Source organism: Helianthus annuus, chromosome 9 (assembly GCF_002127325.2).
Source record: "Helianthus annuus cultivar XRQ/B chromosome 9, HanXRQr2.0-SUNRISE, whole genome shotgun sequence".
NCBI classification, from domain to species: Eukaryota; Viridiplantae; Streptophyta; class Magnoliopsida; order Asterales; family Asteraceae; genus Helianthus; species Helianthus annuus.
In genome coordinates, this window is record NC_035441.2 from 152,055,014 (window position 1) to 152,066,990 (window position 11,977).

The following is an 11,977-nucleotide window of genomic DNA, read 5'->3' on the forward strand; positions in this document are numbered from 1 at the left end:
TTTCTTTAATAACAGAACTCGTGGACTAAAATTTTTAACATTTTGAAAAATGTTAACAAACTGATATAAAAACTTTACTATAAAATGTAAGTTATGCCAAAGTTGAAATTAAACCCCTAATTTATATATACTCTAATTTATAACATTTCTATGCAATAAGAGTTGTACATCCTGCTGTTGTGGTATTCCCTGCATATTTATGGTGTACCTCTTGGTTTATGGGTTGTACTCTTCTTTTTGCATACCACGTTTACCCATGAGTCAGCTAAGATTAGATAGCAAAATTGCGGGGGGGGGGGGGGGGGGGGGGGGGGGGTTCTGCGGTTGTTTGATGGCGGTGGGTTTAGCCGAAGATGTAGAGACGTTGTTTCATAACGGTGGTTCTGCCACCGGTGATCACCATTTGGGCTCCGTTTCGGCACAGTAGATCGGAAACCACAAACCTCATGTTAGAGTTTTCATACGCAAAGAGTAAGAGAAAGACCTTACGGTGTACAGAAGGAGAGAGACAGACGGTGGGGTTTATGGTTCCGCCTCCTCCCCGACCTTCTTCAAAACTATTCAAAGAGAGAGAACAGTGGAGCGGCTCCGGAATAAAGAGAGAAGGATGACAGATTAGAATGCTTGCCTGCCACCGATCTGCCGTTGAAAGGCGCAGAAGAACGAAAGGAGGTAGGTATCTTTATTCATACGTTTGTAGTTTGTTAGGGTTTTCTATTGGCTTTAATTTCTTGATTTTGGTTTGTTGCATGTTGAATAGCATTTTCCAACCTGATTTCACTTGGGTTCTTTCCTCTGTAGCTTTCGAGGCAGCGCCCACTTCCAATTTCATCAGCAATTGGTAAGTATACAATACCTTTTACAGTAACTATTCTTTTTGCTTTGTTTTCACTCGATATCATTTGTCTTGTCGTGTGCTAAATTAGTTTTTATCCAGGAACAAAACATGTGATATACAAAACATTTCATCAAGATGATTCTTAATATTCATACATTTTTAGGTGATTAAAAGACCTAAATAAACTTTATGGTGAAACAAAATGGGTTGCAAGAGCAAATTTTGGTTGTAGATTGTTTAGGCGGTAGGTAAAATTTGCGTTCATTTCTATATTTTTGAGTTTTAAAAGGGGATTATAGTGATTTTTATGCCCTGTTCCAGTTCTGGCCAGAACCAATAAGGAGCAATAAAGTTTTAGGAGCCGATTGTCATGTTAATATTGGACAAATCACTAGGTATGAATCCACGTCTCTTGGTCTTTTGTGCTCAAATTATTAGAGCGTTCAAATGCTCATTTTTTTAAAAGAAAATAAGTAATGAAATTAACACACAATGTTTCAAATTTGTATTTCCTAAGAGGACCTTTTAATTCATCAACAGCAGGCAAACGATGTGCTGATGTTGGCATTGTTCTTTTTTTATATGAAATTAAGTTAGACTTGGTATTAAATTTGACTTTTTATAATAAAATGCTACGAATAAAAAATAAGATACAAAAATTGGCTTATTTGTTTATGATCAAACTCTTGTGTCACACTAGCTAAATGTTGTAAAAATGTTGTTCTGAGAATATATTCTTATAATTTGGGTTCATGTAGTTCTAATAAGCTAAAGGAATCTATTGTTCTTTTGTGTTGGTGCCACTTTGGTAAGGTACATGACTACGCCTTCGCTCTTTATTTAAGTTGGTTGAAGTTTTCAAAAACCCAAAATCTAGAAAAGGTTTAAAGAACGGAAACGAGCCTCGACGCACTTTCCGTTAGCGTTATGAGGTGTAAGCCTCGAGGCTATATGGGAAGACTGATGTTGTATTGTACTTTACTACCTTTATTAGTTGTTATACATTTCATACACGTGTGAAAATAAATTTTGGGTGGTGGCTAAATTCGAGATTCTAGGTTTGGAAATTCAACCAAGACCCAAGAAAGGCTCCGGGCGACTCATGCGGCTACAAATGATTCACGAAGGTATCCATTTAATTAGACTTACAAAACAGCTATTTAGAATTCTTAAATATATGTTCGTTTTAAAATTTTCAATTTGAATGAATTAGCCAGTTATTTAATCTAATTCTTTTTAGTTAAACATTATATTAAATAGATAATTAGCTAAGCCTCATTGAAGATTCAAGCTTCCGATGTCGAATGATGACGCAAGAAGATTTCAAATTTCAGCATTTGAAAAATGAAATTTGGTACACATTAGCCATTTGTTTAATTAATCTATTTGTTTTTAGTTTAGTATTATATGTCTTTTGTATGTTGATTATATACATATACATGGGTCAAGAATAGAATGTATTGAAATGTTGTTTGTGGAAAAATGTAGGGAATTTTCGGGATTGCTTTTCATATCACGATTCAACCATGGTGTGTAGGAAGGATGTCGCCTACGTTATCATAAAGCTTGATGTTTGAGGGTGATTATATCGAACGGGAAAAGAAAAGAAATATCATTCCATGGAAGTTGCTTATGTATAAAAGTGGAGATCATAAATAGGTATCCTTCTTTAATAACATATTAAATTATGTAGATAGGCTTTATAGGTTATCCTATTGTATAGTTATGTTTGACCCGTAATAGTCATTATCAAATTGGGTCTTAGTTTTAGGTCTGTTTATTCTGCATTGTATCTCATTGTACAGTGCATATAAATTTGAGGAGTAAATTGCCATTTTAGTCCCTAAGTTTTGTCTAAATATGCCAGTTTAGTCCAAATAGTTTTTTTTGTGCATCTGGGTCCCTGACTTTTACATTTTGCTGCCATTTTGATCATAATGCCTAACTCCATCCATAAACCACATCTGTAACCAGGGGTATTTTGGGCATTAACTTAAAAAATGTTTTCAGTTGCCATTTTGATCCAATTCCAAAAAATCAAAAAAATTCCAAAAAATCAAAAAAATTCCAAAAAATTCAAAAAAATCTAAAAAATCATAAAAATTCTAAAAAATTCAAAAAATTTCTAAAAAATCATAAAAATTCTAAAAAATTCAAAAAAAATCTAAAAATCAAAAAAATTCGAAAAAATCCAAAAATCATTAAATGTTTCGGCACGAACCGTTTCGACCCGTACCGTTTCGAACCCGAACCGTTTCGAGCCGAACCGTTTCGACGCGAACCGTTTTGACGCGAACCGTTTCGACCCGTACCGTTTCGAACCGTACCGTTTCGACGCGAACCGTTTCGAACCGTACCGTTTCGACGCGAACCGTTTCGAACCGAACCGTTTCGACCCGTACCGTTTCGAACCCGAACCGTTTCGACGCGAAGCGTTTCGACCCGTACCGTTTCGAACCGTACCTTGCCGTTTCGAACCGTACCGTTTCGAACGCGAACCGTTTCGAACCGATAAGGTACGGGTTGATACGGTACGTTACGGGTTCGTTACGGTACGGGCTCGAAACAGTTCGCGTCGAAACGGTTCGGCTCGAAACGGTTCGGGTTCGATATGGTACGGGCTCGAAACGGTTCGCGTCGAAATGGTTCGGTTCGATACGGTACGGGTCCAAACGGTTCGGTTCGATACGGTTCGCGTTCGAAATTGTATCATCAGCGGGTATTGAGTGATTTTGTGTAGAATTGTATAGTTGAAACATGAAGATGTCCTAAAGAACTAAATAAGTAAAAAGGTGAGAGAGGTGGGGATAAACTATCAAGATTTTGTTGGTATTTACTATATAGCAGAAGCATGTTATCTCTACTTATTGGATTCCTAATTTCATTGAATAGAATGAGATGACTTAAACTACATTCGGCCAGTTGGAATTTAAGGTTATTTCAAGCAATAATCTATTGTTTCTACGAACTCACAGGTTCATCTTTTTCTCTCTTTATATGTAAGCATGGTGTCAAGGAAAGATATCGTGAAGGGTAATGGAGGGTTATACACATGCCCAACTAAATAGTTAAGATTCATAGTATAAGTTTGTACTGGTCGATACTGTTAGTTTGCTTTTCAACTGTGTATACATGTAGCCTATCTTTAATGGTTTGTTTGCATTAGGGATGAGCAAATGGTTTGTAAGGTACGGGCTCGAAACGGTTCGCGTCGAAACGGTTCGGTTCGATACGGTACGGGTCCAAACGGTTCGGTTCGATACGGTTCGCGTTCGAAACGGTTCGTGCCGAAACATTTAATGATTTTTGGATTTTTAGAATTTTTTTTGATTTTTAGATTTTTTTTGAATTTTTTAGAATTTTTATGATTTTTTAGAATTTTTTTGAATTTTTTAGAATTTTTATGATTTTTTAGAATTTTTTTTATTTTTAGAATTTTTTTGAATTTTTTGGAATTTTTTTTGATTTTTTTGATTTTTTGGATTTTTTTTGATTTTTTGGAATTGGATCAAAATGGCAACTGAAAACATTTTTTAAGTTAATCCCCAAAATACCCCTGGTTACAGATGGGGTTTATGGATGGAGTTAGGCATTGTGATCAAAATGGCAGCAAAATGTAAAAGTCAGGGACCCAAATGCACAAAAAAAACTATTTGGACTAAACTGGCATATTTGGACAAAACTCAGGGACTAAAATGGCAATTTACTCTTGAGCAAATTATGGTTTACTTTTAATGAACTCAAATAATGGTGCTTGATGATAGCATTGTTTAATTGGTACAAAACAATTGTAATTGTAGGATTAACTACGTTGCAGGAGAGGATAATGTTCGTGAACTTCCACTAGCTCAAGTTCCTAAGTTGGCTACAAAAGTTGAGTAGCAGCAATGCGTCAAAACAACAAAGCAACCATGAAGTTAAAAACTTCGCTTGATGTCATATGCTATAGCGCGTGTTGGCGATGTTTCGTCATTCGTTGCCCGCGCCGCAACGCGCGCGGGGTCTAATTTCTAGTTAAACAATTTAAACGGTACTACAGTCTACACATTGAATTGATCAATTGAATAAGGCCAAGGTCATTATTCTACGTCAAAATAAGCACACACTTTTGTATTCTATAGGGCACTATTTATATAGGAGTGGATTACATTAAAACATAATGTAATATTTTTTTTAAATATTTTTTGTTATATTAGCATAATATAAGTGTTTATACAACCATGTAAATCCCAATACATTGTAATATAGTTTCACATTTTTACCATTTAATATAAGATTTTTTACCCTTCAATATAATATAATATAATTGCATGCAAATGATATATAAACATGTAAATTTTTATACTAATAGTAAAAAAAAAAAAAACCAATAATCTCTAGATCAAGTGGTGGAAGGCTTGCATTTCTCTTGACAGATGCAAGTTCGACTCCCACTTGGTGCAGAGTGAGGCACTGGGGGGGGGGGCAATGATAGGAGACCCAGGGAAACCTAGGTTGGATCCTTGAGCCAAACGGGTTTTACCGGTAATTTCACTGTCGTGCCTACGGGCGGGTGGGTTACCGGGTTTTCCCCGGAATTGGTGGTGGGCTAGGGTTACTCTCGGAGTACTCCGTTTGTGCAGTGGGTGCCCCGAGAGTGCTCGGGATTGAGTTTGTTGACCGTTAAAAAAGTAAAAAAAAAAAAAAAGAAAGTTACAAATATAAAATATGTTATATTTGATGTAAGGGGAGTGGGGGCGGTCCGTTATGGACGTCCCACCACGCGTTGAAGTTTCCAAATTTCGAACGTTGGGCTGTGTTTTGGACCGTTATTCAACGGTAAACTTCAATAATAAAAAAAATAACCTTTAAACCTTTTATCTATATATATCTCCATTTTAAACCATTTTACACACACCAAAACATAAACCCATTTCACACAATCTACATCTTTCTCAAATGGAGTTCCCTACAGATTCGACGTTTCCGACTTCTAGCGATAGCGATAGCGATACCGAGTCGTCTTCAGACAATGAGACGCTAAAATATTTTGTGTCGGTGTATAACGAACTTGATACTAGTTCGTCACGCCCAAAGAAGAAGATGGTAGACCGTGATCGTATACGTGCCAACGAAGTGTTAATGAGCAATTATTTTGTGGAAAATCCGCTCTACAATGCCGAAACGTTTAGCGATCGGTTTCGTTTACCCAAAGAATTATTTTTAAAGATTGTTGGAGACATTGAAGCAAGCGAGGAATGGTTTCAAGAACGTTACGATGCGAGGGGCAAACCAAGTTTCACGCCGATACAAAAATGCACGTCCGTCAGTCGCCAACTAGCGACAGGTAACCGTCCCGATCAATATGATGAATACCTAGCTATGGCGTCCAGAACTTCACGTGAATGTTTGCAATTTTTTTTTCAACGCGGTCATTAAGTTGTATGGTAAAGAGTTTTTACGTAAACCGACAAGCCACGACATCTCACGTATTTACGCCGCACATGAGGCTAGATGGAATTTTCCCGGGATGCTCGGTAGCATCGATTGTACACATATCGAGTGGAAAAATTGTCTAAGAGAGTTGCGAGGGGCGTATGTTAGGGGTGACATCAAAAGACCAACCATCATACTAGAAGCGGTGGCGTCGAATGATTTATGGATTTGGCATTCGTATTTCGGTGTTCCAGGTTCAAACAACGACATCAATGTGTTGCACACGTTGTCGTTGTTTCAAACCGTAACGGATGGTACCGCACCTTCCTCTCCTTTCTATGTTAACGAACGACATTACAAACGAGGCTTTTTTCTTGTGGATGGTATCTACCCGTCATGGTCTGTTTTTGTGAAAGCTCCCTCATTTCATGTCGAGGCTAAAGAAATCGTGTTCATAAAATTGCAAGAATTGACAAGAAAAGATGTTGAGAGGGCATTTGGTGTTTTAAAGGGTAGATAGGGTATACTACACCGACCGGTTCGTGCGATGAACAAGAAAGCAATACATAGCATAGTGTATGCATGTATCATATTGCACAATATGATAATCAAAGAAGACGGACGTGCAATATCCCCGGATTGGGTGCCGGATCCTCCTACACAAGTTCAAGTTCCACAAAATATCCAACAAGAATTGCGTAATGAAGAAACTCACTTACGGTTGAGATACGATTTAATCGAACTAGTAGGTTCTTTAGGTTTGGAGTTTCATGAGTCGGACGAGGAGTAGGTTTTTTTTTTTAAATTGTAGCCTAAAATATTTCTAGTATGTTAAATTGAACTAGTATGTATTAATTTTAATGAAATTTATAATTTTAGTGTTTTATTGTTAATTTCTAATTTAAAATAAAAAATTAAAAAAATTTATGAGTGATGGAATTCTATCACTAGTGATGACCACCGCCACTACAAAATGCTTGTGAGGCTATAGGGTGTGGTCATGATCCTCATGGTCTCCATGACCCTCCACATTAGCGTCATGTCACTTACTTTTAATCCATCATTCAAAACCACTACCCTAAGGGTGTGGTCATGATCCAAATCACTATTTTTTATTTTAATTTATTTGTAAAAAGGGAAAAAGGAATATTAAAAAAGGAAAGGAGGGTCATGGTTGCCATGGTTTAATCCATGCCAACCATGGTGGATGAAGCAAGGGGATGATGTAACAATTTATTAATGATCCTACATGCCAATTAATGACCCAACCATGTCCCACACACCCTTAAGCCTGAGTGATAGAATAGTGGCTGATGACATGGCAGGAGTTGATTGGATATTGTGAGTGATAGAATTCTATCACTAGTGATCACCCCACTCCCCTAATTAATCCTATTTCAAAATGTTACGCATTTATGTATAACAAAAATAGAGAAATCATATAAGTAATCATACAAATATTTGAATCTGTGTCCGTCAATATGATTGTTTATTTTTACTTTTAGATAATCACCTTGGTTCTTGAGACACCATGGGTAGGCAGCCTTATTTAGTTGATCGCAGCAAGAATTGATTTTGAATTCAAATTGGAGTAAATAAATGGTTTCGGTGAATATATAAAATCATAAACGTCTTCTGACTTTTTAGACATGTCACATAAACGGTATCTTAAATAGATTATCATTGATAGTGTATGGTAATCATATTAACTAGTTCTATTCCCGTCTGGTGGACATGTATACTAATGGGACGAGGACAAGTATTTAGAAAAATCAAAACAATGAACATAAAAGTGTTGCCCAGCCCATTTCAGTCTACTCCCTAACGTGTCGCGACACATGAGCCACAAGAAAGAAAGCTCTTTTACATCTTCAGCTTTAACCATGGAGCCCCTTTCCTGTTAAACAACTGATTGTTTCTAGCAATCAATAATCTCCAAAGGGCCACCAGGACAACAGAATGGAGGAATGGAGGATTTTCGTACAATCGTTTGAACTTCCATAACCTTCCAAGTGTTCCACCATCTCTTGAAGAGTCCCCACCGACGGGTTAACCGGAACTCTAACCCAAAGACAAAAAAATGATTTATTTAACCTGAAAAAAAGGACATTCATTATTGCTGATATGAATATTGTATTTGTCACGTAAACATGAACTAATCATTAATCATATACTCTGTATTCACAGAGTCTAAGAAGATGCCATCCAAAAATAAAAAGGCTAAAAATCAAGAAAAATTTAAACAACCAGGTTAGAACAATCGTTCAGACTTTGCTACTTAGCTTTTAAACCCCAACTAACACCCGTTTCCTATTGCATCTTGAGTTGGAAATTCTCTACACTTCTCTAATTCACTATACCCTTAATGGTACTAAGCTTATTTTCAAGCTCCTTCTACAACTGTGGCCATGACAACCCTCGGTTTGGTGCGTCACATAGTATGTAACCAACCTGTTATTTAAGTGAAAGGAGGCCAAACTATAGGGTTTGTGCACAACAGTGTTCCATTAGGCTTCTCCATGCACCATCACATTCCTGTGGAATCAGGGGTCTCAATGTGTTGCTAACATGCCTCCTACAAATAAATATATAAAATTAAGAAATAAATTTTAAAAAGTAACACAATACACTCAAATTTAATAGTGTTATTATTTTAACAAACACATGGTTAACTAAATTTCACCTATAATGACCCCATAGTGTCATCACCAGCCGATAAGTAGAGAACTTATGTATGGACCCACTTACTAGGACTGAAATCAAGAGATTTATCCCTAACCCAAAGCTCTTTTTGACTCATCATAAGGTAGTGCATGTATCCAAAAACAAAAGGTAAATTGATAGAATCTGAAATTCAGATTTGATTGAAACAAGAACAAACAAGATAGATAATCCAATTCGAGAAGGATTAGGTCTCCAATTAAAAGGTTTAAGAACCCTAATTTTTATATAATAAACATCGACCCCCAGAAAGATGACCTAATCTCTCTATTTGACATAAAAGAAACAGAAGTTAATTAACTGCTAGAAAACCACTTTGGAAAACTGTTCCCGCTATTTTGTTTAAATTAATTGAATATGCAGCTGGTCTGGTTCTGGGCTTGGATTTGGGTCGGGTTCTGGGCTGTTTGGTACTGGGTATGTATCAATACTACCCGCCCGGAGATACGACTTGTCCTCAAGTCGAAACACGGGAAACTGTTCTTCCAGGCGATCGTAAATTTTCCAAGTCTTTTCCTCTAAAGGGCGGTCGCCCCAGTATCGAAGTAGCTCCTGAATAGGATGTCCTGCGTCTGAGACCAAGCGGTAGGTGAGGACTGTACCAGGTTGGAGGTCCAGTTTTACCAAACTTTTCTGGCGATACAGTTGAATCCCTATAAAGAATATCACTAGCATCCAAGGACACATTAGTCTGTTTTAATGCAACCTATTTTTCATGTTTTTAATAAATAACTTAATGAAAAGATCAATGTTAATTGCTGATTCTGCATCCTCCGTTTCCTTGTTGGTGCCGAGTGGCTCGTCTTGTCCTTCAGAGGTTTCCAGCATGTTGAAGGTACCCATTCTGAACCTATGATCAACAGCTTGTCTTTTGAGAAACCGAGTTTGGTTCTCTATCTCTGTTCTATAGTATGAGGAAATTGGCGTTGGGGTGTAGGGTTTTGGGTAACAGACTGAGAGGCTATTTTAGCATAGGCTGAGATAGGTTTTGGGCTTGGGCTACATGTAAAACTACTAGTGGGCTTGGATGAATTGATCTTGGACTCATCTAGGGACTGGCAGCATTATACACGGTTCCAATTTCCTGGATGTGTAATTCAGCCTTCAATTCTTCTTTCAGACTATCTTGCTCTTCATCAGTTGGCGTCTCTTTTATGCTATTCTCCACCGTAATCTTCAAATCACTGGCTGATTCTTCATTGTTACGACCATCTCGGATTACCTGAGCCTTGATCTCTGTGATATCCTTCTGCATAGAGTCTATGCTAGCTGCAATTGATGCTAATTGAGAAGCAAGCACAACCTGATCGCAGGAACTGTATCGGGTCTGCACCAGCTTTGAATTTCCCGGCAATGGAACCATTTGATAGAATCTGAAATTCAGATTTGATTGAAATAAGAACAAACAAGATAGATAATCCAATTCGAGAAGGATTAGGTCTCCAATTAAAAGGTTTAAGAACCCTAATTTTTATAGAATAAACATCAACCCCCAGAAAGATGACCTAATCTCCCTATTTAACATAAAAGAAACAGAAGTTAATTAACTGCTAGAAAACCACTTTGGAAAACTGTTCCCGCTATTTTGTTTAAATTAATTGAATATGCAGCTGGCCTGGTTCTGGGCTTGGATTTGGGTCGGGTTCTGGGCTGTTTGGTACTGGGTATGTATCATAAATCAACAAGTAACTAAAACGTATTTGGAGCAACATCTAACTATGTACCATTTTAGATATGAACATTATATTAATACCATTAATATAAAAAATAACCATGACGATATGAAAAAGGATATATTTGACCTGATATCCACAAACCTACAAACAACAAAACCACCAGTGTCATATTTTCTAAGTTTAACAACCCGGGTCCGTCAGATAACAAATGGTATGAACTCTGCAACATCTTTTATACCAGAACCAGCACTGGCTCTATAGTACGGACAATGCTAGTCTTCACAAGGAACAACCTCCGGTGCCAAACAAACTGCAATCAGAAATACCTCACGGGAACCTACGGACATTGAACCTAATCAGAATATGTAAATTAAAAGGACTTGTTATCTCCCTGTAGAATTCTAAAATGGTAAATGCAAGTCTACAATAGAGAAATTTTTCTGCATCTTTACAATAATAAGTAAGATTATTATTTATTTCTCTGTTATACTGGGAACAGCAATTAAGATGATAAGCAATTAAGCATGATGTACTTTGAAAAAAGCACCCTTGGTCTTGTTTGTAACTGTGTGCCACCCCAATCAACCTAATGCGTTCACTTCATCAAAAGTTTCTTGCCACATTTTAGTTTTATTTAATTCCAATATATTTTATTTTCTTTAATTTGTGTTGATATGTTAAAATGATTTACATAAAAAGTAAGTAGGGACGTACAAAAAGATTGGCATACCCCTCCTATCAATACATTACTTTAGTAGCTATACTATTCTACCCAATGTAAATCTTAACTTGTATAAGAAACAATTACACTACTTCCATGTGGACCTACAAAAGTTGGGAAAAAATGAGTGTTAAAGAGTTTGTTTGTTTATATTGTTTCACTTCAATTTACTTTTCAATATGGATGCTGGTTCAGGCTCTTGTACCATCCAACCTTTTCAAGAGAACGATTGTTGTATATTATCTAAATAACAACCTTATTTCATTGTTGAATTTAATGTGTAAGGATATAGGTACCTGCAAGTGTGAGACCATGAGACATATTAGCACGTATATTCTCCTTTTCATCGATCATGTTTCCACACCCTGATGTGTCTTCATCACCCAATTGTACAAGAGTAAAAGCATTCCTGGTTCTAATAACCCGTTATACAAATACATAAATTTGCTAGTCAAAAACTGCAATTCACCACATTAATTTAAGCTTGATCTAATGGTGGAGAGTGATTTTAGGACCCCTTTAACTTTAAGGGGGAACATAAGAATATATAATTAATAGTTGTACTCTTATAAGTACCACACTTTTAATTAAAATTATCCTTTTTCG

General features: G+C 36.7%; 1 long non-coding RNA gene across 17 annotated transcripts; it reads left to right on the forward strand.

The window, feature by feature from the left end:
- Window positions 1-286: 286 nt before the first annotated feature.
- LOC110879200 lies at window positions 287-5,129 on the forward strand. Of its 17 annotated transcripts, none has more exons than XR_002558556.2 (9): window positions 291-672; window positions 802-841; window positions 938-1,082; window positions 1,160-1,233; window positions 1,597-1,651; window positions 1,897-1,965; window positions 2,099-2,192; window positions 2,327-2,497; window positions 4,639-5,129. It is a non-coding gene; the product is annotated as an uncharacterized LOC110879200 (long non-coding RNA). The 17 variants fall into 17 exon arrangements; XR_002558553.2 differs by having other exon boundaries at window positions 292-672; window positions 761-841; XR_002558552.2 differs by having other exon boundaries at window positions 292-672; window positions 761-841; window positions 1,002-1,082.
- Window positions 5,130-11,977: the final 6,848 nt, after the last annotated feature.